This window comes from Peromyscus californicus, unplaced genomic scaffold (assembly GCF_007827085.1).
Source record: "Peromyscus californicus insignis strain IS unplaced genomic scaffold, ASM782708v3 Scaffold_18__1_contigs__length_77618521, whole genome shotgun sequence".
NCBI classification, from domain to species: domain Eukaryota; kingdom Metazoa; phylum Chordata; class Mammalia; order Rodentia; family Cricetidae; genus Peromyscus; species Peromyscus californicus.
In genome coordinates, this window is record NW_026294480.1 from 35,223,661 (window position 1) to 35,250,686 (window position 27,026).

Here is a 27,026-nt window from a genome sequence, read left to right on the forward strand (position 1 = left end):
TGTGTTGGGGTAGACAAGGAGTTGAATTAGGAGGCAGATCAGATTCCCAGAGTCACCTCAAAACTTTTGCCTAGTAGCATGTCAACAAGTAATCCTCAACTTATTTGTTGCTGTTTAGTTGAAAATCAAGCAGAAAAGCATCTCTTCTGGAACTTAAAGGGTTAACTGATGACTCTAATACAACCACCTATGCTCTCTGGACCCAAAGTGATCATAAACCAAAAAAAGTGATTAATGCATGGTAGTGGATGTGGTTATATATTTCAATCACGGTTCCTGAGCTTTGGGCCACACGGTACAACTTTTAATTGATTAGACAATTGATTCCAATTATATTAGATTGTGCTTAAATATTTTCTTCTTTGGTTGCCCTAAAGAAGTGGAAGACAAATTTGTGTTCAAGGCTAATGCCATATTAAGTATAATGCAGTTCTCATGCCTACATCAAGAAAAATTTAATGGACAAAGTCTCAAAGTACCATACCCCGTTCTCTTGATGTGTCCACCTTGACCCTCCAAAGTGTACATTTTCCCTTTATGATAAACTCTCCTATTTTCTCTAGTCTCTGCTTTGTTCTTCCAGGACTCTAGAGAATGCATCCCTAAACTTAGGCTTTCTTATCCAAGCACTGAGGTGGTTCTACCATTCCCTGGTACCAAAAGAACTTGGCTGTACTTCCTAGAAGAGATTACATCAGCCAATGATTCTGTCCAAGGAACATTATGATTTTATGTGACTGAGATTGTTTTGCAGATACCTTTCATTCTGTGATATGTTTGAACCACCAATAATTAAGCACTTTGGAAAATATCTTATTGGATGAGATAACCCAAACCCAGAAAAACAAACACTATATATTATTGTGTATACTTGTGTATGCCATATCATAGCTTTAGTTTCTTATGTTTCAGATTTTAAGATCAAATGAATGTCTGTAAAGACCAGGAAGCAAGAAAATGCCATGGCATGGGGAAGGGGAGACCTTAAGCAAGGAGGATACTCAAACACATGTGATAGGAAAGTAGAGAGGAGAGTGGAAACAGTGGGCTTGGAGAAGTTTGAATAAGGAGAAGTAGGTGTAGGTAAGGGAGGGATGAGGAGAGAAGATTCACCAAAACTTAAAGATGTATCAAAAGTCCACATAGAAACATACTACTTTATAAACTAACTAAAAACCTAAATAATAATAATAATAATAATAATAATAATGATGATGATGATACTTTTAATAGAGGTACCTTGCAAGGGCTAAATGGATGGCTTCTGCTGTTCTGAGACGCCACAGATTTTTAAATGAATATCCAGTGACAGATGTGGAATGCTCCCCCATGAGCTGTTGACAAAATGTTCCCCAGATGATCAAGACTGTTGTCATTGCTCTTGGTTGCCCACTAGAACTAAGTGATAATACTGTTGGTAAATACATGACATACTTTAGATACAGGAAACAGAGAAAGCTGGAGGTTTCTTCCCTGCTGGCGAGCATTCACATTACCATAAAGTCATGGGTAGGCAGCTGAGGGGGAAAGTCATCAACTGTCTTGCCCAACTGTGGACCCTGAATGCAACAATACTGAGCTGTCATGCAAGATATGTCCATTGGTGCAATAGCGCCATGACTCTTTTGGGGATAACGAATTGCCTACTGATTGGATTTGAGACCTGCTCCTCAGGAGGGAATACATACCTACTACTATAAACCGGGTCACAAGCCTATGTGTGGGGAGGCTGAGATGAAAAAGCTGACCCCACTGATGTCTTGAGGGTGGGGAGATGCATAGTAGCCTCATGGCAATAATAGCACATGATGAGGGGAAACAGTTGCTTGCTATCAAGAAATTCACTTAACTAAAAGGCTGCAGAATGATATTCAAGTAATCAGAAACCTAAAGTAAGCAGAATTAACTCTACTAAGGTCTGAGAAAATAGACTTTAAGGAAAAAAAGAGAAGAGACCCAGATGGCCATTATGAACTGATCAGGGGCTCAATTCAACTGGAACAATATAATTAAAGTAAATCTATATACACATAGTGTCAGACCATCAAATTTTAGAAAACAAACACTATTAGACGTAAATAGACAGATAATTTCCAATGTAATAATAGTAGTGAATTTCTACAAGCTATTTTTATCACTAGGCCTATTATCTAGACAGAAAGTCAACAAAGCAACTTCAAGGTTAAACTGTACTACAAATCACATGGAGTTAATAGACGTTTACAGAACATTTCATCTCACATCTTCAGAGTATATATTCTTTTCATCAAAGTGTGGAGATTTCTCTAGAATAGACTGTGTATCAGGTAACAAAATATTCTTAAATTCAAAATGTATAGTCTTTATTAGAGAGAAAGGAAAAAGAAAGCGAAATATTTCAAATAAAAATTATGTATTTCAAGGACTTAGGAAATTGTAAGAAATCCAAACCTAAATTGAAGGAAAGAAGTAACAAAAATCAGAGTAGAAATAAAGACAAAGTGATTAAAAATTTAAAAATTCTTAATGAAGAAAAGCTAAATGCACTCCTTAGCATTTCTGCTAATGTCAGGGACAAGGGGAGGGGACTCATTCTCATGTCTCTTATCCAATGTAGTACTAGAACGTTTACCAGACCAATTAGGAAGGAGAAATAAACAAGCCATACAAATATGAAGGGAGGAAGCCAATTTTTCCTGTGTAGAGGGGATAGGATGCTATATATAAAATAACCCACAGGCTATACTAAAACATTGTTAAGAATAAGGAAATTATAGGTCACAAAATTAACATAAGAAAATTGATAACTTTTCTATATAGCAATAATGAATTTGTTGAGGAAAAAAATCATTGAAACCATCCCATTCACAATAGCTACAAAACAAATGAATCATCATCAATAACAAAACCTTAGAAATAAATCTAATCAAGGAAGTCTAAGACCTCTATAATAAAAATGACAAACACTGATGAAATAAACTGAAGAGGACAGGAAAAAAAACAAAAGGCTTTCTGTTTCCATAGACAGGAATAATGAATGAGGCTAAATGTCAGTATGAATGCGAATATGTACAGGCTCAAATTTTAATTCCCTCTAAAATGTCAATGGTGGTCTTCAGAGATCTAGGAAAAAAATCCTGAAATTTGTATGGAATTGTCAAAGACCACATGTCAAAGCAATGGAGAAAAACAATCCCAGAAGCATCGTGGTACTTTTGAAGACACTGTAGAGCAATTATAACACAAACAGCATGGCATTGGCATACGACAGAGACCAAGGTAAACACATAGGTTACAGAAATAAGAAGGCACAGATTTGCAGCCAACTAACATGCAAGAAGGTACCAAAAGTGTCCATTTTTCTAAAGGACAGACTCTTCAGGAGCTGGGTAAACTGGACATTCACACACAAAGAAGACTGAAACTTGACCACTGTTTCTCACCAGGGACAAAAAGAACTCAACATAGATTGAAAACCAAAGAATCAGATGTGAAACTTAGATCCTATCAGAAGGAAACATAAGGGAAGCATTTCAATGCATTGGTCCATGTAACGATTTTCTGTACAGGACCCCAAAGGCATGCATTGAGAAATCTGATTGCACCAAATTACAAAGCTTCTTTACACCAAAGGAGATAAGAAGGTAAAGAGATAAACTACAGAATGAGAAAAATAATTGTCAACTGATCGCCTTATAAAGGGTTAAATACTCAGACAACTTAAAGAACTTTTAAAAAAGTAACCAAGTTCAAAAATAGAAGAATGAGCACTGGCAAGATGGCTCAGCAGTTCAGAGCACTTGTTCTTACAGAAGACCCAGGCTTGATTCCCGGAAACCACTTGCTGGTTCAGAACTATCTATGATTCTAGTTCCCAGAGATCAATCCCCCCTTTTTTTTATTCTGCAGACACCGAGAATGCATGTGATGTATATACAGACATGCAGGGGACTCATAAATATAAAATTAAAATCAATAAATCTTTAAAAAATTCTTAAATGGGAGAATGATCTGAGTGACCATTGCTAAGATAAAGAAATACTAATGGATCATAATCCATGTGTACACAGGCATGTGCCTGTGTGACATGTTTGTGTTCATGTACTGTTTTCATTCACATGAACTTGTGTATATATGTGTTCATGCATGTGAAGGCCAGAGGTAGACAGTGAACACCTTCCTTCACTTTATTTACGTTTTTGCTTTATTATTGAGGATTTTATGTATCCACCAAGGCTCAGGGAACATTGATGGGTGATGTACTTCTGTATGCTGTGAATATGTATTGCTCTGATTGGTTTATAAATAAAGATGTTTGGCCAGTGGTGAGGCAGAATAAGGTTAGGTGGAACATTTTAACTAGAGAGATGAAGGAGAAAGACAGAGCAGGGAGGGATGCCAGCCTGCCAGCCAGGGAGCAGCATGTAATGGCACACAGGTAAAGCCACAGAATACATGGCAACATATAGATTAACAGAAATGGGCTGAGTTTAATTGTAAGAGCTAGTCAGTACTTAGCCTGAGCTAATGGCCAAGCAGTTTTAATTAATATAAGCCTCTGTGTTTACTGGGGTCCAAGCGGCTGTGAGACTGGCAGGTGAAAGAGATTTGTCCTGACCGCTGGCCAGCCAGGACACAGGAAATCTTCCAGCTACAGAACATCTCAGAAGAAAAGGTGAAAAGACATTAATTAATAGCTGTAGGATGAGGCAAATCACTGTGAAATGATTTCTTCTGGAAACAATGTGGTTTTTGTACTCATGAATTTACTGCTGCCATGGTTACCTGCACCATGTTTTGCTGAATTTGAAACTCATCCAGTTCAGCTATACTGGTTGACCAGTGAACTCCAGGGGTCTGTCATCTCCTCCTCAGAACTGGAATTGTAACCTTGTGCCTGCTGTTCCTGACGCTCACATGAGTGCTGGAGCTTAGACTCGGGTCCTCATGCTTCCATGGCAAGCATTTTATAAAACTAGCCATCTCTCCAGCACCCCTAAAACCACATTTGACATGCAAATCAGAAGTGTAGTAAAAGATATTTGTCTCAACTCAGAATGGCTTTTATAAAAGTAAAAACAGAAAGCAAAACCTTCTGGTGAGGATACAGAGAAAAAGAAACTCATCTTCTCTTGGTGGGGACTGCGTATTAGCACCGACATGATGGAAACACACACACACACACACACACACACACACACACACACACACACACACACACAGAGAGAGAGAGACAGAGACAGAGACAGAGACAGGGACAGAGACATTGGGAGAGACAGAGAGACACACAGAGAGAAACAAAGTTAAAGTAATGTGTTTTGTTATGGCATCTTCATGCATACTTTGTTGCTATTGGTCTCTCTTTCCAACTCTCCACTTTGATGATCCCCCCTCTCCTGCAACAGTCTCCCTTGTACTTTCACATATAGTCTTTTTTCCTTCCCCCATTCCTATAGATCTTTTCTTACCATTTCATGGTCACCTTCCTGGCTTCATGAACTAGAAACCCAGATTTATATATTATTGAAAAATATACAGCATTTGTCTTTCTGATTCTGGCTTATTCCACTGAACATAATGATTTTAAGTTCCATACATTGTTCTGCAAATGTCATGTATCCACTTTTATTTAGGGTCGAACAAAATTTTTTTCATGAATATGTATCACGATTTTCTTTATCCATTAACTTGTTGATGGGGATCTAGGCTGGTTGCATTTCTTATTATTTTTGAATAGTGTAGCACTAAATATGGATGTGCCAATTATATGATGTGGTGGTTTGAAAGAAAATGGCCCCCCAAGGGAGTGGCACTATTAGGAGGTGTGACCATGTTGGAGTAAGTACGATCTTGTTGGAGGAAGTGTGTCACTGTGGAGGCAGGCTTTGAGGGCTCATATATGTGCAAGCCACACCCAGTGAGACAGATCACTTCTTGTTGCCTGCACAAGATGTAGAACTCTCAATTACCTCTCTAGCACCATGTCTGCCTCCACATGTCCCACCATGATGATAATGGACTGGACCTCTGAACTGTAAGCCACCCCAATTAAATGTTTTCCTTTATAAGAGTTGCTGTGGTCATGGTGTCTTTTCACAGCAATAGAAACCCTAACTAAGACATATGGTGTGTCTGGTTTTCATTTTTGGAGAAACCGCCATATTGGTGTCCATAATGGTTTTGCAAGTTTCCAGTGCTACCAAGAATGCATAATGTTCCTCATTATCCACATCCTCATCAGCATTTGTTGTCAGTTGTTTCCTTGGTATTGGACAGTCTGACTCTGATGAAATGGAATCTCCAAGTAGATTTAATTGTATTTACCTTATGGCTGTGAATACTGAACATGTGTTAAATAAGTCATTCTTACTCTTTCCTCTTTTGAGAACAGTTTATGGATATATTGGCCCATTTACTGACTGGAAGACTTTTTGTGCTTAATTTTTGCAGATATTTATTATATTCTTTATATATTCTAGATAATAACTTTCCATATATATAATTGGCAAAGATTTTCTAACATTCTGTAGGTTGTCTCTTTTACTGTGTAGGAGGTTTATAATTTCATGGAATTCCATTTGTCAGTTTTTTTTTCAAGACAGGGTCTCTCTGTGTAGCTTTGGAGCCTGTTCTGGAACCCTCTCTGTAGACCAGGCTGGCCTCGAACCCACAGAGTTCTTCTGCCTGCCTCTGCCTCCTGGGTTCTGGGATTAAAGGTGTGTGCCACCACTGCCTGTCTCCAATTTGTCAATTCCTATTCTGTTAGAGTCTTTTTCAGATCTTTCTTTCCTGTGCATATGCACTGAAGTGTTTGCATTCCTAGGAGATGTGGTATGCCCCCTTACTCTTATTACTGTTTCTTTGCTTTGTATTTTTACATTTTGGTTGTGATGTGCTGTGGAGCAGTCCACCTCTGGTCTGGAGTTTTAAATTTCTGTTCTGTTTGGTTGTGCACTTCTTCATTTAGGTTTGAGAAATTTCCTATTATAATGTCAGTGCATGAAGTCTTTAGACTTTGACTCAGTTTGCTCTTCTGCCCTTTATTTTTTAGGTCTGGTCTCTTGAAAATATCCCAGAACCCCTGGAAGGTTTGATAATACTCCTCTAGATCTTTTTCTTTGTATCTGAATACAAAGAAACTCATTTCTATGCTCTACCTTGTCTGTCAACGATGCTTTCCTCTGTTTTTGTTGTTGTCTATGTCTGAGATTGTTATTTAATTATAACATTTCTTCCTTCCCTTTCTTTCCTCCAAACTCTCCCACATACCCCTTTCTTGCTCTTCTTCAAATTCATGGCCACTTTTTTTTGTTAATTGTTATTGGATGCCTATATGGATTGGTACACACACACACACACACACACACACTCTTAAATATAGCCTGTCAAGTCCATATAATGTTATTTGTATGTATGTTTTCAGGGCTGACTATATGGCCCTGAACACCCAGCTGTTGCTCTCTTCTCTGGGGAAGACCACCTCTCCTACTTCCTTCCCCAGTTGCCTGTAGCTCAGCGATGAGCTGAACAATGATGACGTCACCAAAGATGCCAAACAGGACAGGGAAAGCCCACAGGGCTTCGGGCTTCTGTGTTTTCTTATTGTGTTGATTGGCTGTTTCCCCAAGATTTCTATTTGGTTCTTTCTTCAGCATGTCAATTTCTAAAAAATTCCTGTATTTTAAAATTTCTCCTTCAAATTTCTGATTGATTGATTTATTTTGCTGGCTTTCTTTTTTAGGCCTTGAAATGATTTACTTATACACACTGTGTGTGTGTGTGTGTGTGTGTGTGTGTGTGTGTGTGTGTGTGTGTGTGTGTGTGTGTATGTATGTATGTGTGTACTCATATATTTGAGTCATCTATGAGGTCACTGCTTCCTTTGAAAAGTAGAACTCTAACACCTTCCCTGGAATTTCAGCTTTCTCCTTATCTCTGGCTTCCGGTGTTGAGGCACTGTGAGCCTGTGGAGTTTTCCTAATGTCCAGTTTTTATTTTTCCCAGTTCTCCCACTCTTGTCATTTATTTTATTTTATGCACATCTTCCTGGTGAGCTCTCTCCACCTGAATTTATGTTCTCCACTCCTCTTTGAGGGAAAGCTGATTGCAAGAATAGCATAATGATCTGACAGCAGCCCCAGTGCAGAAGAGCACATTTGTGTACTGCGTTTGTGTCTTCAACAGCATTCAGAGACAGTAACCCTGGAGTTCTGATTGGGGAAAATAAATCTTACAGGTTTTATTCAGGGTACTAGGTGCTCTCTTTCCAGAGATATCTTTTGGTGAGACTGTACCAAGTTCAACAGCACACTTCTTACCTTCTCACGTTGTTGGCCCAAGTTCAGGTGGGGGCAGTTCATTCTCAGGCTACTCATTCCAGGATACGGGAGGAGGGCCTCAGCTCAAGCTCTCCTGCTGCATTTCTGTCTCTTTTTCTACAGTCTGCTTGCTGTGGCTGTTTCCATCCATGGTGTGTCCAGCCCGTGGCCACGTCTCCACAGCCTGATGTGTGTCTCTCTGGTTCACTCTACTTATGCTGCCTGTGTCCCGAGGGGATAGCATTCCTTGGCAACTACCGCTGACCTCTGGTGTCAACAGTGTGGTGCAAGTGGGCACACAGGTCAGTGGCCACTTCTGACTGTTTCTTTGTGGGGAAAATCCTACCAAGTTTTATTCTTTTTCTTTCATCCTTTTTTTTAAAAAAAAATAGGAATTGGGCTTGCTTGTTTGGTTTTCTTTCTTTCTTTCTCTCTTTCTTTCTTTCTTTCTTTCTTTCTTTCTTTCTTTCTTTCTTTCTTTCTTTCTTTCTTTCTCTCTTTCTTATCCTAGCATGATCAGACACCTGACGACCTGGGAATTGAACCTGGGTCCTCTGAAACATCACTCGGTGTTCTTAACCACTGAGCCATCTCTCGTCCCCTGTTTGTTCTTTTTTTTTCTTTTTTTCTTTTTTTACCACAACTCTTTCATCAGGTCACACATTGGCAATTTATAATTCACCATCTTATCTGAAAGTCCCATAGTCCTCCTACATTTTTCACAGTAGGTGAGACACAGAAGCAATCTAGATGCCCATCAACATGTATGAGTAAACAAATGAAGAATGAAATCCTGTCATCTGTAGTAAAATTGGTGGAATGGAAGAAGATATGTAAAGTAGAATCATCGAGACAGAGACATACGTTTTCCCATATGTCTCTGCCACCAGGAGTCAGTCTGACAGCAGGACAGAGATTGACAGGGGTTGGAAAGGAGGCACATGGAGGGAGGATTTGGTGAGAGACGCTGTATTTTTTTGTGTAGAAATATCAAAACACTGAACCTCATCAATGTGCACATTAATACATTTAATTAAAATAAAAAGAAAGTATTTCTTCATATTAATGAGAAGTATAAACAAATACTGCCTTGGACCTCCAAGCTTATGATTTTAGTTCTTTAAAACACAATGAATTATAAAAATCTGTATTGTTCAGTGAGTTATGTGTATATAATATTTTATGTATGAAAGAGAACATTAATCTAAAGAGAAAAAAGAAAAAGCAAGAAAGGAAAAAATTAAAAGATAGCAAATACTTGAATTACCATGAAATATAGAAAAACTGACATTTTTAACAGCAAGTAACTTCCTAATAGATGTACATATCTATAGTACATCTTGTTATAGTCTCATAGGCTAGAGAGCCTCCAAGCAGACACTTTTAGGGGAAAGCATGTATGAATATAGCAACGGAGTTGATTTGCCCTTTTAAATGTCTGTTATGTTAAATTACCTTTAATGTTTTCTTTTCCTTTTTTTAAAAAATTAAGGTCCCTCAGAGAAATTTATGAAGGACCAAAGAAAACCCTCGAGTTACAGAGACTTGTTATTTTAGGTGACTTAGAGAGATTTTGATTGTTATAGTACCAAGTTCTCTCCCCAGAATTGTTCATTTCTGCCATGCTTTTTGAGTACGTGATGTGACTAGATGTGAGCTTGCTCATGTATGCACCCACCTCTACTTGTGATGATGGCTCTTTCCTTTACCAATATACACAGGTTCCCCAATAAAAGTTCTTCGGTTGCTTTCTTTGGGAGGAACACTTCATTGAGAATTACCTCCATTTCTCTCCTTCCTTTCTGCAAGTAATAGACTTTTCTTTATTCTTGTATTGCTTGGCTTTATTCATGGTCTTTCCACTTACCACGAGGTGAACCTATTTCATTCCTTTACAATATGGCAGCAACTTTGTGATAGTTCCTATGGAGGAAGTAGAGCAATACTCTTTCCTTAGGAGCGAATCCTCTATCAGGGCTTGAGCTCAATATCTGTTCTTCACGGAACCCACAAAATCCTCGTTCCTTGTTGACTGGTACCGCTCTGTTTCTAAGTGCTATTTATTATTTGATCAATTAACTGCTTGACTTTTAAGCAATTGGAAAGGAAAAGTTTTCATGCTTGGTCCACAAGTAGTTTCCATCAAGGGATCAGCAGATCAGGCCTTTGATCTTCCCTCAGTAGCTAATGAGAATTCATTATTGAAGAACCAGATGTGACAATGCATTTGTTTAATTTGCAGGAGCCATTTGGACAATTAAGTGGGGATGCTGAAAGCAGTGTTCTGCTCATTACTTTATATTAAATAGATCTGGCCCGCCCTTCTTTACACTTTCAGAGTTTAGCTGCCTCAGTGATTAACTGTGAGGAAATCTAATTTTCCTGTTTTCACTTATTTTCTCTTGTTAGTGATCTATCATTGATTAAGAACAAAGAGAAGACCTGAAAGGAAGACACGCCCTCCAGAGCTGGATGGTAAATTATGACTCAATGATATTTAAGGGTTAAGAGTATCAGTTCCAGGGACAGCCACAAAATGGAGCCAGGTAGTGTTTTGTGTAATCCAGGATTTTACCCCTCACGAAATTAGAGATAACAAAGAAGGTCACCCATGCAATATTAGTCCTCTCTTTAAACCCAGTTGAAATACTGGAAGTGTAATGTAAAGGTATGTGATGTGGGTGCTATGCATACATCCTACACCAAAACAAAAAGTAACAAAAACAGAGACCCACTTAGAGAAAGGTATGAATATACCAATAGTGCAAATTTTTTGGTGTTTGTGGTTTTAATTGTTTTGGGAACCAAATGGACTTAGTGGAAAGCATTGCTACTTAGTAATGCACAGTTTTTTGTATAAGCAGTGAGTTAATGTTACGACAGAAATGGTTAGCCACAGCCTCTCAATAGCATTCCAACCTCAGTCAACCTCTGTAGAACATCCAATACAAGATGTGACCTATTCCACATTGTTATTAGTTAGTTCCCACCAATCAGAGACTAGTAGGGCAACAGAGCTTATCACAGTCATCTGGGCTGCTGTAATGAATCTCCATAGACTATGTGGCTTAAGCCACAGACACTTCTCACAGTTTCAGAGCTTAGTGAGTCCAGGACTAAGGCAGCGACAGATGCAGGGTCTGATGAGACCACTGTTCCCAGCTCATAAAAGGGCAGAGAGCAGAGCAGAAAACACATTCTCATGCCTCTGCTTCAAAGGTGCTATCATGTCCATTAGGGATTGTCCTCATGATCTTACCATTTATATTTCTGTTTCCTTTTTTCCAAGTCCAGAGAACAGGGTTTTAAAAATTATGATACAGCTTACTCTTTCTGTTTTTTAAATAATTTAAGCATTTTAAAATTAAAATATAATTGCAAAATTTTGCCCCTTTCCCCCTCCCTCCAACCCCTTCCTTGTATCCCTTCTTGCTCTCTTTCAAACTTGTGATCTCTTTTTTTTTTTAATTGTTGTTACATCTGTGAGTGCGTGTTTTAAGACAAAATCATGGAATCATGGCAATAGCTACTCTCTTAAATCCCCTTTTAAAGTGTATGTTTGGGTGGAAAGAGAGAAGGAGGGAGGGAGGGAGGGAGGGAGGGAGGGGAGGAGAGAGAGAGAGAGAGAGAGAGAGAGAGAGAGAGAGAGAGAGAGAGAGAGAATTAAACACCCCAAAATACCCAAATTTTCAAACCAATATTTTTTTTTTTTTTTTTTTTTTTGGTTTTTTTCGAGACAGGGTTTCTCTGTGTAGCTTTGCGCCTTTTCCTGGCACTCACTTGGTAGTCCAGGCTGGCCTCGAACTCACAGAGATCCGCCTGGCTCTGCCTCCCGAGTGCTGGGATTAAAGGCGTGCGCCACCACTGCCCGGCCAAACCAATATTTTTGATCAATCGACGTATTTAGTGGATTATATGAATGGCTCAGCAGAGGAAATTTGTTATCTATTAATCCTTGGCTTGGATTTCATGTAATTTTGAACAGAAGTAGTTGAATTTATAAGGCGTAAACCTCTGATCGCAACGGTTGCCAAAACTAACAGACCTGAGGGTTCTAGTGCATTTGTCAGGAGATACATCAGCTGCCAGCGCTATAGGCAAATTTAGTCCCCGTCGGACCTGACTCGTTTTACACATCTTAGTGGGAGCTTCTGAACGATGAGAGTTTGCTTTGCAATGTTCTCCTTATGAGACTGCAGGGTGGATAAAGAAGTTTGGGTTATTATACTAGGTAGTGCTGGAGCAATGAAGAAAAAAATAAAAATTTAAGTGAAGAAAATAATAACACACTTATGGAAGTTATATGGAGGCTCTCAGTCAAAAGTTGGAGAATGGCTGAATATCCCCAGACATGCAGCCAATATAACCAATTTGCCAGGAGAATTCCAAAATAGCACCACAAAGTCATCCTGCATTGTCAGATGAATTTAACCCAGGTAAAATCATGTAAAATCCACTGAGCTACTGAGCTTAATTTGAACTTATTTGCAATCACTTACTCACCTCACTTTTCTCTCACACTGGACACAGCAGCTGAATGGAAAAGGCAGATTCAGAGATGAGCTCAGATTGCATCGTCAGTCTTACAGGGAGGATTCTTGCTACAGCACTACCTGCCACCTGTTTTTGAAACTCTATCCAGTGCACTGCCACAGTTGCTTTATTTTGATCAACTTTGTTTATGTATCACAAGCTTTAGGGTGATGGGGACCCATTTCAGTGCTCCTGTCCTCATACCCAATGTTATAAGCGGGTGGAGGTAGGGGTGCTCCTTTGTTATCAAATTCTTGGAATCTGGGAAAAGGGTCTTTTGTAGACATAAAAATCTAAGAATCTTGAGCTAAGGGAAGAATTTTTCTTGAGCTAAGGAGAGACTCTGAGAAGATAGAATAAGGAGAGAGAGAGAGAGAGAGAGAGAGAGAGAGAGAGAGAGAGAGAGAGAGAGAGAGAGAGTAAGAGACAGATGAAGGCAGAGACAGAGAGAGACACACAGAGAGACAGAGACAGAAAGAAGGCAATACAGAGTGAAAAATAGAAGAGATGACATGAAGCCAGAGCACCGGTGTGATGCAGCCATTAGCCAAAGAAGCCAGGGAAGGCATACAGTAATTAAAATCTGGATGGGGTATGGAATGGGGTGTCTCTAACTTATAGGCCTTTTCAACTTTCTGACAGACATTGGTTATCTCAAACATTCATGCTTGAGAATCATTAAATTAAGTTTAAGAACACCACACAAAAAAAATCTCTTAATGTTTAAAGTAAGCTTATGAGTCTGTGTTTGGTTTCATTGACTGTTATCTTGGTGTACATGAAGCCCATGAACTGCAGGTTGTACATAGCTATGAAGAAGCATGGCCCTGTTAATAAACACCCTATCTTTAGATGTATAGACTGAGGAATAAATTTCTCTTGTTTCAAATCATCAAGTTTTCTGGAGATTGTTACAAAAACCACAAGGAACAGATACATCACTCAACATACACATACACATATCACTTTTTATGCTGTGTAGATCAACCACAATATTAGTTCAATTTAACTTACAGTTGTGTTTGGCATCCAGGATGTTTCCATGCCACCCCTGAAATGGCAAGAGGTTAGTTCCAGGAGATTATGATTTGGTAATTGTTCACAGAAGCCTAGTTTCATATGACTACTATTTTATTATCTCTTCCCGCTTAGGAAATTACCTCAAACCTTAATGGCTTCAAGCAAAATTATTATGCTCTGTAGACTGACAAAGTTCAGCTGAATAAGTCTTTGGTCACTTAGGACTGAGATCATATACCTTAAGGGGTATGTGAAAGTTCTAGTGAGTGAGTAATTTAGATCACTCACCATCAGGTCTGAGTCAATTTGAGCTATCCTCTGGAAGATCAGCTAGGGTTGTACTGGGGACATCTTGGTACTGGCATAAAAACCGACATGTGGACCAATGGAATCGAATTGAAGACCCTGACATTAATCCGCACACCTATGAACATATAATTTTTGACAAAGAAGCCAAAAGTGCACAATGGAAAAAAGAAAGCATCTTCAACAAATGGTGCTGGCAAAACTGGATATCAACATGTAGAAGGCTGCAAATAGATCCATATCTATCACCGTGCACAAAACTTAAGTCCAAGTGGATCAAGGACCTCAACATAAATCCAGCTACTCTGAACCTGCTAGAAGAGAAAGTAGGAAGTAGTCTTGAACGCATTGGCATTGGAGACTACTTCCTAAATAGAACACCAGTAGCACAGACTCTGAGAGAAACAATCAATCAATGGGACCTTTTGAAACTGAGAAGCTTTTGTAGAGCAAAGGATACGGTCAACAAGGCAAAGCGACAGCCTACAGAATGGGAAAAGATCTTCACCAACCCCACATCTGACAGAGGACTGATATCCAGAATATATAAGGAACTCAAGAAATTAGACATCAAAATGCCCAACAGTCCAATTAAGAAATGGGCTATAGAACTAAACAGAGAATTCTCAACAGAGGAAACTCAAATGGCCGAAAGACATTTAAGGAATTGCTCATCATCCCTAATCATCAGGGAAATGCAAATCAAAACAACTCTGAGATACCACCTTACGCCTGTCAGAATGGCTAAGATCAAAAACACTGAAGACACCTTATGCTGGAGAGGATGTGGAGCTAGGGGAACTCTCCTCCACTGCTGGTGGGAATGCAAGCTTGTACAACCACTTTGGAAATCAATATGGCGCTTTCTTAGAAAATTGGGAATCAATCTCCCCCAAGATCCAGCTATACCACGCTTGGGCATATACCCAAGAAATGCTCAACCACACCATAAGAGCACTTGTTCAGCTATGTTCATATCAGCATTGTTTGTAATAGCCAGAACATGGAAACAACCCAGATGCCCTTCAACTGAAGAATGGATAAACAAAATGTGGTACATATACACAATGGAATACTACTCAGCAGAAAAAAACAATGGCATCATGAGGTTTGCAGACAAATGGATGGATCTAGAAAAAATCATCCTGAGTGAGGTAACCCAGACTCAGAAAGACAAACATGGTATGTACTCACTCATAGCAGGATACTAGACATGAAACAAGGATGACTTGTCTGCTACTCACATCACCAGGGAGGCTACCCGGAAAACAGGACCCCAAGAAAGACACAGGGATCGCCCAATGACAGAGAAATGGAATGAGATCTACATGAACAGCCTGGACATGAGTGGGGGTAATGAAAGGCGAGGGTCGAGGGAAAGAGAGCTTGGGGGAGCGGGAGATCCCAGCTGGATCAAGAACAGAGAGGGAGAACAAGGAATAGGAGACCATGGTAAATGAAGACCACATGAGAATAGGAAGAAGCAAAGTGCTAGAGAGGCCCACAGAAATCCACAAAGATACCCACACAACAGACTGCTGGCAATGGTCGAGAGACAGCCCGAACTGACCTACTCTGGTGATGGGATGGCCAAACACCCTAATTGTTGTGCTAGAAACCTCATCCAACTATTGAGGGATCTGGATGCAGAGATCCATGACTAGGCCCTGGGTGGATCTCTGGGAGTCCAATCAACGAGAATGAGGAGGGTTTATATGAGCGAGAATTGTTGAGACCAAGGTTGGATAAAGCACAGGGACAAATAGCCAAATGAATGGAAATACATGAACTATGAACCAATGGCTGAGGGGTCCACACTGGATCAGGCCCTCCGAATGGGTGAGACAGTTGATTGGCTTGATCTGTTTGGGAGGCATCCAGGCAGTGGGACCAGATCTTGTGCTCATTGCATGAGTTGGCTGTTTGAAACCTGGGGCCTATGCAGGATTGTTTGGCTTGGCCTGGGAGGAGGGTACTAGACCTACCTGGACTGAGTCTACCAGGTTGACCTCAGTCTGTGGGGAAGGCTTTACCCTGGAGGAGATGGGAATGGGGGGGGGGGGCGTTGGGGGGAAGGTGAGGGGGACGGGAGGGGGGAGAACAAGGGAATCCGTGACTGATATGTAGAACTGAATTGTATTGCAAAATAAATTAAAATAAATTAAAAAAAAAAAAAAGAAAAAAGAAAAACAGTTGAGTCCCAGTTAGGCCAGCTAGCTTAAATTCTTTTAACCTTAATGTTAAGAGATGTTTTCACAGGATGTTTTCTAAAGGCATGTAGTTGAATGTGGAATTCTTTAAAGTCAGGGAACAAGAACAAAGCAGCCCAATTATTAATAACTGGCACACTTTTCTTGTTAGAACTGGTTGATGACCAAAGGTGATGATTAATTCCTTGTGCTCATTTTTGCCCTCAATCTCCTGATATAAGAAACTATTGATGGGTGGATATGCACCCCAAAGATTTAAAGTATATAAAAGTTTAGGTTTGTTATTCCTTTAAGATTCCTTATAAGATTACCTTCAAAGATAAATAATAGAATAATTGGCCCTTTCTTTGGATCTGCAAAACTGCAGTCTGTCACTAAAAGACTTGACTGAGAAGAGTACCTTGCTTGCCCACATAGTTAATCTATATAACAAGTTGAGTATGAATGTATGTGGGTTCTTGGGACAATGTGCTTTTTGCCTGTAATATGCAAAATGTTAAGCCGGGCGGTGGTGGCGCACGCCTTTAATCCCAGCACTTGGGAGGCAGAGCCAGGCGGATCTCTGTGAGTTCGAGGCCAGCCTGGGCTACCAAGTGAGTTCCAGGAAAGGCACAAAGCTACACAGAGAAACCCTGTCACGAAAAACCAAAAAAAAAAAGTTTAATAATGTAAGGGATATGGAAAACATGCTATTTTTATTGTTTGTTTTGCATTCATTGTAATCACTCAATTGAAAAACAGAATGTAATAACATTGTAATTTTATATTGCCTGAAAAATTTTGCTGAAGTATATAAGCTGTAGGAAAAAGAAAAAAGATAGAGTTAAAATGAGTTAGAAGGAAAACATCAAGAATGGGAGAGTTAAAAGGAAAAACATCAGGAATGAGAGAGTTAGAAGGAAAACATCAAGAATGAGAGAGTTAAAATGAGTTAGAAGGGAAACATCAGGAATGAGATAGAGTTAGAAAGAAAACATCAAGAATGAGAGAAGGAAATCACCAGGAAAATAAAGAATAGAGATGCAAAAGAGTAACAAAGAAAAGGTCTGAAGAAAACCATCAAGAGAGTGTGAGTGTCTTTTCCCTTAACCTCCTTAGATAGAAAAGTCTTAGTATATGCTGACGCCATGGACTCCTTTTCAGCCCTGGGCTGTCTAAAGGCTGGTCCTCCAGGCAGTGATAATCAAGGTGACCTTGTAAAGAAGCAAATGAGGTCCTGTTTTCCAGGTAGCCTCCCTGGTGATGTGAGTAGCAGACAAGTCATCCTTGTTTCAAGTCTAGTATCCTGCTATGAGTGAGTACATACCATGTTTGTCTTTCTGAGTCTGGGTTACCTCACTCAGGATGATTTTTTCTAGATCCATCCATTTGTCTGCAAACCTCATGATGTCATTGTTTTTCTCTGCTGAGTAGTATTCCATTGTGTATATGTACCACATTTTGTTTATCCATTCTTCAGTTGAAGGGCATCTAGGTTGTTTCCATGTTCTGGCTATTACAAACAATGCTGATATGAACATAGCTGAACAAGTGCTCTTATGGTGTGGTTGAGCATTCCTTGGGTATATGCCCAAGAGTGGTATAGCTGGATCTTGGGGGAGATGGATTCCCAATTTTCTAAGAAAGCGACCCCAAGAAAGACACAGGGATCGCCCAATGACAGAGAAATGGAATGAGATCTACATGAACAGCCTGGACATGAGTGGGGGTAGTGAAAGGTGAGCGTCGAGGGAAAGAGAGCTTGGGGGAGCAGGAGATCCCAGCTGGATCAACAACAGAGAGGGAGAACAAGTAATAGGAGACCATGGGAAATGAAGACCACATGAGAATAGGAAGAAGCAAAGTGCTAGAGAGGCCCACAGAAATCTACAAAGATACCCACACAACAGACTGCTGGCAATGGTCGAGAGACAGCCCGAACTGACATACGCTGGTGATGGGATGGCCAAACACCCTAATTGCCATGCTAGAAACCTCATCCAACTACTGAGGGATCTGGATGCAGAGATCCATGACTAGGCCCTGGGTGGATCTCTGGGAGTCCAATTAGCGAGAATGAGGAGGGTTTATATGAGCGAGAATTGTTGAGACCAAGGTTGGATAAAGCACAGGGACAAATAGCCAAATGAATGGAAACACATGAACTATGAACCAATGGCTGAGGGGTCCCCACTGGATCAGGCCCTCCGAATGGGTGAGACAGTTGATTGGCTTGATCTGTTTGGGAGGCATCCAGGCAGTGGGACCAGGTCCTGTGCTCATTGCATGAGTTGGCTGTTTGAAACCTGGGGCCTATGCAGGATTGTTTGGCTCAGCCTGGGAGGAGGGGACTAGACCTACCTGGACTGAGTCTACCAGGTTGACCTCAGTCTGTGGGGAAGGCTTTGCCCTGGAGGAGATGGGAATGGGGGGGGGGGGGTTGGGGGGAAGGTGAGGGGGACGGGAGGGGGGAGAACAAGGGAATCCGTGGCTGATATGTAGAACTGAATTGTATTGCAAAATAAATTAAAATAAATAAATAAAAAAACAAAAAAACAAAAAAAAAGCAAATGAGATACAAAGCACTTTTGTGGTCATCTCAATACAACAAAATATGCTATGTATAGTAACAAGGCCTATGTACAACACCAAATTTATAAAGATTCTTTGTGCTTGAGACAAAAAGACAAAAATTAAAGGCACTGAGAAAATATGCTGCCTCAGAAATACTCTTCATTCACTGTGTTTGCCTACAGCTTCAGTGGGAGTCTCCCTTCATTTCTTCTGACTTCTACTCAAAGAAAAATCAAGGGAAAGGATGAACTCAGGTTGTCTTCAAAATCTAAGAGCAATCAACAACATAAAGAGTTCCCTCCATGACAAGTGACTTTGTCTCCTCTTCTCATTCACAAAAATGAATAAGGCTGAAAAGCAGTGCATCAATTCCTGTCATGTTTGTTCTTTTCCAGACTCACAGTTCGGAGGCTGTGTACAAACATATAGAAAAAGGACGCGTGTTATTCAAGCAGAACAAAGGATCAGAAAACAAGAGTCAGTAAAAATGATCCATGGCAAGGTATAGAAGGATACTTTGTGGTATGTTAGTTTCACCAGTTCACAAAGACAAACTACGATGAAATGGGAACATAAAAAATGGAGAATAGAGTGATAAGAAAATCGTTGCTCTCTTATTTTTTTCCACTAAAATGTTAGGTTAATTTAAAACAGTAAACTGAACATTCCATAAGCACAAACCAATGTTTTAAACTTAACAATGTAAGAACAAAACAAGCAGAATAGTCAGATGTAGGATAGGAAACAGCTGAGACTATTAATGGATTAAAGGGCTGGATTTCTTCGGCACATGCTAGTGTTTCACTCCTTTGTTACTAAATCAAATATATATAAATGGTATAGATTTAAAGCATAAATGTGCCCTATCATTGTTTTCTAGTGAGCAGGCTCAGCTAGTTCAGTGTTTGACATTTTAAAATGGGCATCTGGATAACATTAGAAGGGTCAAACAATAAAGAAATTAGTTGGAAACATTTGATCCTGGGAATTCAATGCCAGATTGAGTGAATATCCATATAGGTGTTTAGGGGAAGGCACATTTCCCACCATGCCTGGGAAATTTGTCTCGGAAGGAAGTATGGTGATCTCAGTATAGTGAGAAAGGCATAAGCTCACCTTCCCCAGGGACTGAGGCCTGAAGGCATCAACAGATCTCTGCTGTCACACTGCGGGAGACAAAGGGAGTCTAGGCAGCTCCACTAACTGGAGGCTTTAGGGCTTGAAGAGCAGGGAGAGGACAGAACTAGCAACAGAATGGGGAAAAAATACTTGTTACTGCAGGGAATAGGGTCCAGGATTTCAGCAATAAACACCTACACACCTACTGAGGATAGGATTAGTCTTTTTTGTTTGTTTGTTTGTTTTTGTTTTTTAAGACAGGATCTCACTATGTAGCCCTGGATGGCCTGTAACTTGCTAGGTAGGTCTTGAAGCATAGAGATCCACCTGCCTCTACCTCCCAAGTGCTGGGAGTGAAGATGTATTCCACTGTATATCTGACCACCGTAGGATTAGTCTTATTCATGATAATTCATATTTCATAATTTATTGGGAAATATTTTGGTAATGGCAATTTCATTATATGCAGGGCACATTTGTGTCCATAGGTCTTTTGAAAGGGTATTTGTATTGCTGGACACTACAGAAACAGGTAACTCATTTCTGAACTACATGTTATCAGTACCAATATTTATCAGGAACATATTTTTCTCTGATAATTTTAGTGTCTTGGACACAGATTTGTTTCCATTCCCAGGAGGCTGGAAGCTTCTCCAGTCCTGCCTGGCCCTGCAGTCAGGATGAATCTCTCCCACCCACTTCCCACAGCCACTTGGTCCCAAGTAAACAAACACACAGAGACTTATATTATTTATAAACTGTATGGTCTATGGGTCAGGCTTCTTGTTAGCTAGCTCTTATAACTTAAGCCAGTTCTATTAAACTGTATGTTGCCATGTAACTGTGGCATTACCGGTCTGCTGGCGTCTTGTTGCTCCTTGGGCGACAGGTTGGCGTCACACTCCACCCTTCTTCTCTCTGTGTCTCTGCTTGGATTTCCCATCTGACTGTAAGATTTCTTGCCATAGGCCAAAAAAGTTTTATTTATTATGCAGTGGGAGCCACACACATTCACAGCATACAGAAAGACATCCCACAACAATTTACTCTGTGTGTGTGTGTGTGTGTGTGTGTGTATTGCGGGGGGCGGGGGGGGCGCGTGGAAGACAGGCAGATAGAGAGACAGGCAGAGACTGAGAGACAGAGAGAACACTCATGAATACTGCAGTGCCTGTATGGAGGTCAGAGGACAACTTGCAGGAACCAGCTCTCTCCTTCCACCTGGTGGATTCCAGGCTCTGAACTTAGACTGTTCAGATTGAAGGCAAGTGCTATTTTTGCTGAACCCATATCAACCAGCCTCCCCCAGACATTTTTTAACTAAGATAATTAATGTAATTTGAGAAAAAATAGATATTTGCAGCATTAGAGCACTTCTCAAAAAGTTCATAAATTACAGATGCCTTAAAATTGTTCTTCATAGTTTCTCATTTTGCCTTCATTTATATTGGTCTATCTGCTGTTTCTGAGATCCCTTGGGAGGGATAAACTGCAGAAAAAACTAACTCAGAGATGCACACCACATTATTTGGATTAAGTCATAAGAATACATTTGCTTTCTTCTTGTGCCTCCTGCGGTTAATCCAGAAATGTGATTTAGAAATTTTCAATACTTGAAGTGGCTCTTGATGATGAGTGATCCTGTACTAACTAGAAGAAATTTAAACTCTTCTCCTTGCGCTGAATTTAAGAGGGAGGGTTAAACTGTCTGGGAAAGCTGTTAGCATATGTGAGTGTCCTGTGATAACACACCACACACACACACACACACACACACACACACACACACACACACACACACTCACTGTGCCTGGACATTTTAGCAACTATCCTCAGGCATCTTTCTTCTCTTTCCCCTATGCCTTATAACCTTGGAATTAGTATAGAATTTATGATAGACATTTCTGAAGCTAATTGGTTGCTATGGGGACTAATTAGTATTTGTAATGGGTCACAGTCCCTTTTTAAAAATCTTCTGGGAGTTATGGGCCCCTAAGCAAAACCAAATGGACATCAATTTTGCATGGGATTCTAGTAAATTCAGAAATCCTTCTGCCCAGCCGTGGGATAGTTTCAAATCTAGTTAAACTCCTTATCTAGAAAATAGCTAAACATATGGACAAAAGTTTATTCAAAGAAGAACTTAATAATAATTATGTTGAAATGAGCATAATTAAGTTAAAATAGCTTTATTTTCTTTCTCTCATCCAGATGACTTTGTCCTATTTAAATATTATTTAGACTTACTGTGTTTCATCTTGGCCAGTATATGTGTTTGACTGGACAAAGTGACCACTTTCCTCCTTCCTGAGCAGAGGGATTGTAGTAGTTTCAACCCATTGTGGTACTGTACATGAGACTGTGCACATGAGTCAACCAACTCATGCAGCAGCATCAAGCCACTGTGCTTGGGTTTACAAATGGCTCCTGAAAAGATAATCAGCTCTTTATTTTATTTTTTTAATATCTGATCTTCCTTTTTTCCCATTTATTGAAAATAGATTATTTTCTCACACAATATATCCTGATTATAGTTTTCCTTCCCTCTACTCCTCCAAGTTCCTCCCCACTTTCCCTCCACTCTGGATCCACTCCCTGTCTGTCTCTCACTAGGAAAGAACAGGCTTCTAAGGGATAACAATCAAACATGATAGAATAAAATATAATAAGATAAAGCAAAAAGCCATCATATCGAAGTTGGTCAAGGCAAACTAACAGAAGGAAAAGATTCCTAAGAACTAACAGAAGAGTTAGAGACCCATTCATTCTCATGGTCAGGAGTACCACAAAAATTCTAAGCTAACAGCTATAATATATATGCAGAAGACCTGACGTAGACCTGTATAGGCCCTGTGTTTGCTGTGTCAGACTCTGTGAGTTTGTATGTGCCTGATTTAGTTGATTCATAGGGCCTTGTTCTCCTGGTATCCTCTATCCATTCCCTCTAGGCTATCTGGTCTCTGGTTCTTGTTCATACAAGAAGTATCAGGTATGGGTTCCATCTCATGGAAATATTCTTAATTCAAATTAGACGTTATATCTGGCGCCTAATGTGGGGCACAAACCCACGACCCTGAGATTAAGAGTCTCATGTTCTACGACTGGATACCAATATCTGGCACCCAACGTGGGGCACAAACCCACAACCCTGAGATTAAGAGTCTCATGCTCTACGACTGGATATTGGTGAAATTATTAAGGCCACTCCACATAGTTAAAAGGAGATTTATTTAATGGCGTAACTTACAAATTAAAGGATAGGTAGGTCGCGGGGTCTGGGGAAGGTGTATCACAGTCCAGTGGTGTTCTCTGGAGCTCTGCTTGGCCCACCTCCACCGTCCAGGGTCCCGGAACCGAGTATGAGTGCTGGCCATCCAGATCTCGGGTCTCCAGGCACCTCCCTTGGCCCCGCCTTGTAGGTGTGACAGTTGCCGAAGTCTCAATGGGTTTGGAACTTCCAGATCAAAGCTGGAATGGCTACCCACTACGTTACTCAATGGATAATTTTCACAAATAAGAGAATACATACCATATTTATCTTTCTGAGTCTGGGTTACCTCACTCAGGGTGATTTTTTTTTCTATTTTCCTTCATTTGCTTACAAATTTCATGGTGCCATTTTTCTTTAACAGCTGAGTAATATTCCATTGTGTAAATGTACCACATTTTCTGTATCTATTCTCCTGTTGAGGGATATCTAGGTTGTTCCCAGTTTCTGGATATTATGAATAAAGTAGCAATGAACATGATCTTTCAAGTGTCCTTGTGGTATGATAGAACATCCTTTGGATATAATATGCAAGAGTGGTAGAGCTGGATCTTAAAATAGGTTGATTCCCAACCTTCTGAGGAAACGTCACACTGATTTCCATAGTGGCTGTACAAGTTTGCATTCCCACCAGCAATGGATGAGTGTTCCCCTTACTACATATCTTTGCCAGCATGAGCTGTCACTTGTGTTACTGATCTTAGCTACTCTGACAGGTGTACGACAGAATCTGAATGAAGTTTTGATTTGCATTTCCCTGATGGTTAAGGATATTGAACATTTCTTTAAGTGGTTCTCAGCCATTTGAGTTTCCTCTATTTGAAAATTCTCTGTTTAGATTTGCACCTCACTTTAAAAATTGAATTTTTTTTGGTTTTGATATCTAGTTTCTGTAGATGTAATTCAGTTTAGATGTAGCCAACGGTTTTATCAAACAAGAAACACAGAGCCGATTCAGAGAAGAAAGCCAAGAGGTCAGAGCCAAGAGCCTCACCCTTCCTGATTCAGGGATCCTCCTCAGCCAAGAGAGCTCTCCAAAAGAGAGCCCTACTTCCTGTGTGTCTGTCTCTATAGTCTCCTTGTTCTGGCTTCTCATTGGTTGTAAACCCAATCATGTGACTGCCTCATCACTGCCTGTATGTACCGCCCTCCAGGTCCTTAAAGGCGTACGCCACCACTGCCACGCACTTGCTATGGCTCTAATAGCTCTGACCCCAGGCAACTTTATTTATACCACCACAAGTTTCTTTTTTTTAATTTAATTTTTTTTATTTTTATTTTGCAATACAATTCAGTTCTACATATCAGCCACAGATTCCCTTGTTCTCCCCCCTCCCGCCCTCCTCACCTTCCCCCCAGCCTATCCCCCATTCCCACCTCCTCCAGGGCAAAGCCTTCCCCGTGGACTGAGATCAACCTGGTAGACTCAGTCCAGGTAGGTCCAGTCCCCTCCTCCCAGGCCAAGCCAAGCGATCCTGCATAGGCCCCAGGTTTCAAACAGCCGACTCATGCAATGAGCACAGGACCCGGTCCCACTGCCTGGATGCCTCCCAAACAGATCAAGCCAATCAACTGTCTCACCCATTCAGAGGACCTGATCCAGTTGGTGACCCCTCAGCCATTGGTTCATAGTTCATGTGTTTCCATTTGTTGGGCTATTTGTCCCTGTGCTTTATCCAACCTTGGTCTCAACAATTCTCGCTCATATAAACCCTCCTCATTCTTGCTAATTGGACTCCCAGAGCTCCACCTGGGGCCTAGCCATGGATCTCTGCGTTAGGGTGTTTGGCCATCCCATCACCAGAGTAGGTCAGTTCGGGCTGTATCTCGACCATTGCCAGCAGTCTGTTGTGGGGGTATCTTTGTGGACCTAGATGCCCTTCAACTGAAGAATGGATAAACAAAATGTGGTACATATACACAATGGAATACTATTCAGCAGAGAAAAACAATGACATCATGAGGTTTGCAGACAAATGGATGGATCTAGAGAAAATCATCCTGAGTGAGGTAACCCAGACTCAGAAAGACAAACATGGTATGTACTCACTCATAGGAGGATACTAGATGTGGAACAAGGATGACTGAACTGCTACTCACATCACCAGGGAGGCTACCTGGAAAACAGGACCCCAAGAAAGACACGGGGATTGCCCAATGACAGAGAAATGGAAGAGATCTACATGAACAGCCTGGACATGAGTGGGGGTAGTGAAGGGAGAGGGTTGAGGGAAAGAGAGCTTGGGGGAGCGGGAGATCCCAGCTGGATCAAGAACAGAGAGGGAGAACAAGGAATAGGAGACCATGGTAAATGAAGACCACATGAGAATAGGAAGAAGCAAAGTGCTAGAGAGGCCCACAGAAATCCACAAAGATATCTAGTTTCTTAAATTCTTTATATATTTGGGTATTAGTCTTCTATAAGATATGGAGTTGGTAAAAATCTTTTCCCATTCTGTAGGCTATTTCCTTGTCTGAATGATTGTGTCCTTTGCCTTTCAGAAGCTTTTCAGTTTCTTGAGGTCCCAGTTATCAATTATTGAACTTAGTGCCTACACCATTGGTGTACTATTTAGAAAGTCTTCTGTGTCAATGCATTCAAGGCTAATCCCCAATCTACCAGGTTCAGTTTATCTTGTTATATGTTATGGTCTTTGATCCACTTGGACTTGAGTTTTGTCCTGGGTGATAAATATGGATTATTTGCATTCTTCTATATGCTGACATCCAGTTTGACTGGCACCATTTGTTGAAGATTCTATCTTTTTTCCAGTGTGTATTTCTGGTGGTTTTAATGAAAAATCAGTGTCCATAAATGTGTGTGTGTTTATGTCTGGATGTTTAAATATATTCCATTGACCAACCTGTCTGTTTTTTATGCCAATTCCATGCAGTTTTTATTATTACAGCTGTAGATGTAATCAACCATATTATTAAATAAGAAACACAGAACCAATGCAAAGAAGAAAGCCAAGAGATCAGAGCTAAGAGCCTTACCCGCCTGCTGCAGCTAGCCTCTTCAGCCAAGAGACCTCTCCGAAAGAGAGCTACTTCCTGTCTGTTTGTCTTTATATAGACTTTCTGTTCTACCTTCTCATTGGTTGTAAACCCAACCATATGACTGCCTCGTCACTGCCTGTTTGTACAGACCTCCAGATTTTCTATGGTTGGTATTGAGATTAAAAGCGTGTGTCTCAGCCGGGCGGTGGTGGCGCACGCCTTTAATCCCAGCACTCGGGAGGCAGAGCCAGGCGGATCTCTGTGAGTTCGAGGCCAGCCTGGGCTACCAAGTGAGTTCCAGGAGAGGGGCAAAACTACACAGAGAAACCCTGTCTCGAAAAACAAAACAAAACAAAACAAAACAAAAAAAAAAAAAAAAAAAAAAGCGTGTGTCTCTAATGCTGGCTGTATCCTTGACCACACAGAGATCTACCTAGCTCTGCCTACCAAGTGCTGGGATTAAAGGCATGCGCCATGAACGCCCAGCTCTGCTATGGCTTGCTATTAGCTCTGACCCCCAGGCAACTTTATTTATTAACATACAAATAAAATCACATTTCAGTACAAATAAAACATCACCATATACAGCTCTACAGTACAATTTGAAATCAGAAATGGTGAGACCTCCAGCAGTTCTTTTATTGTTCAGGAGTGTTTTAGCTATCTTGGGATTTTTGTTTTTCCATGGGAAGTTGGTATTGTTCTTTTTAGGTCTGTAAA

General features: G+C 40.5%; 1 long non-coding RNA gene across 1 annotated transcript in view; it reads left to right on the forward strand.

Moving 5' to 3' along the window:
- LOC128113493 (uncharacterized) overlaps positions 1–27,026 on the forward strand; it is a 129,113-nt gene that overhangs the window by 34,223 nt on the left and 67,864 nt on the right. Inside the window, exons 2-3 of the long non-coding RNA XR_008219498.1 lie at positions 8,421–8,599; positions 10,707–10,772. This is a non-coding gene — a long non-coding RNA (uncharacterized LOC128113493). The remainder of the gene's footprint in view (positions 1–8,420; positions 8,600–10,706; positions 10,773–27,026) is intronic.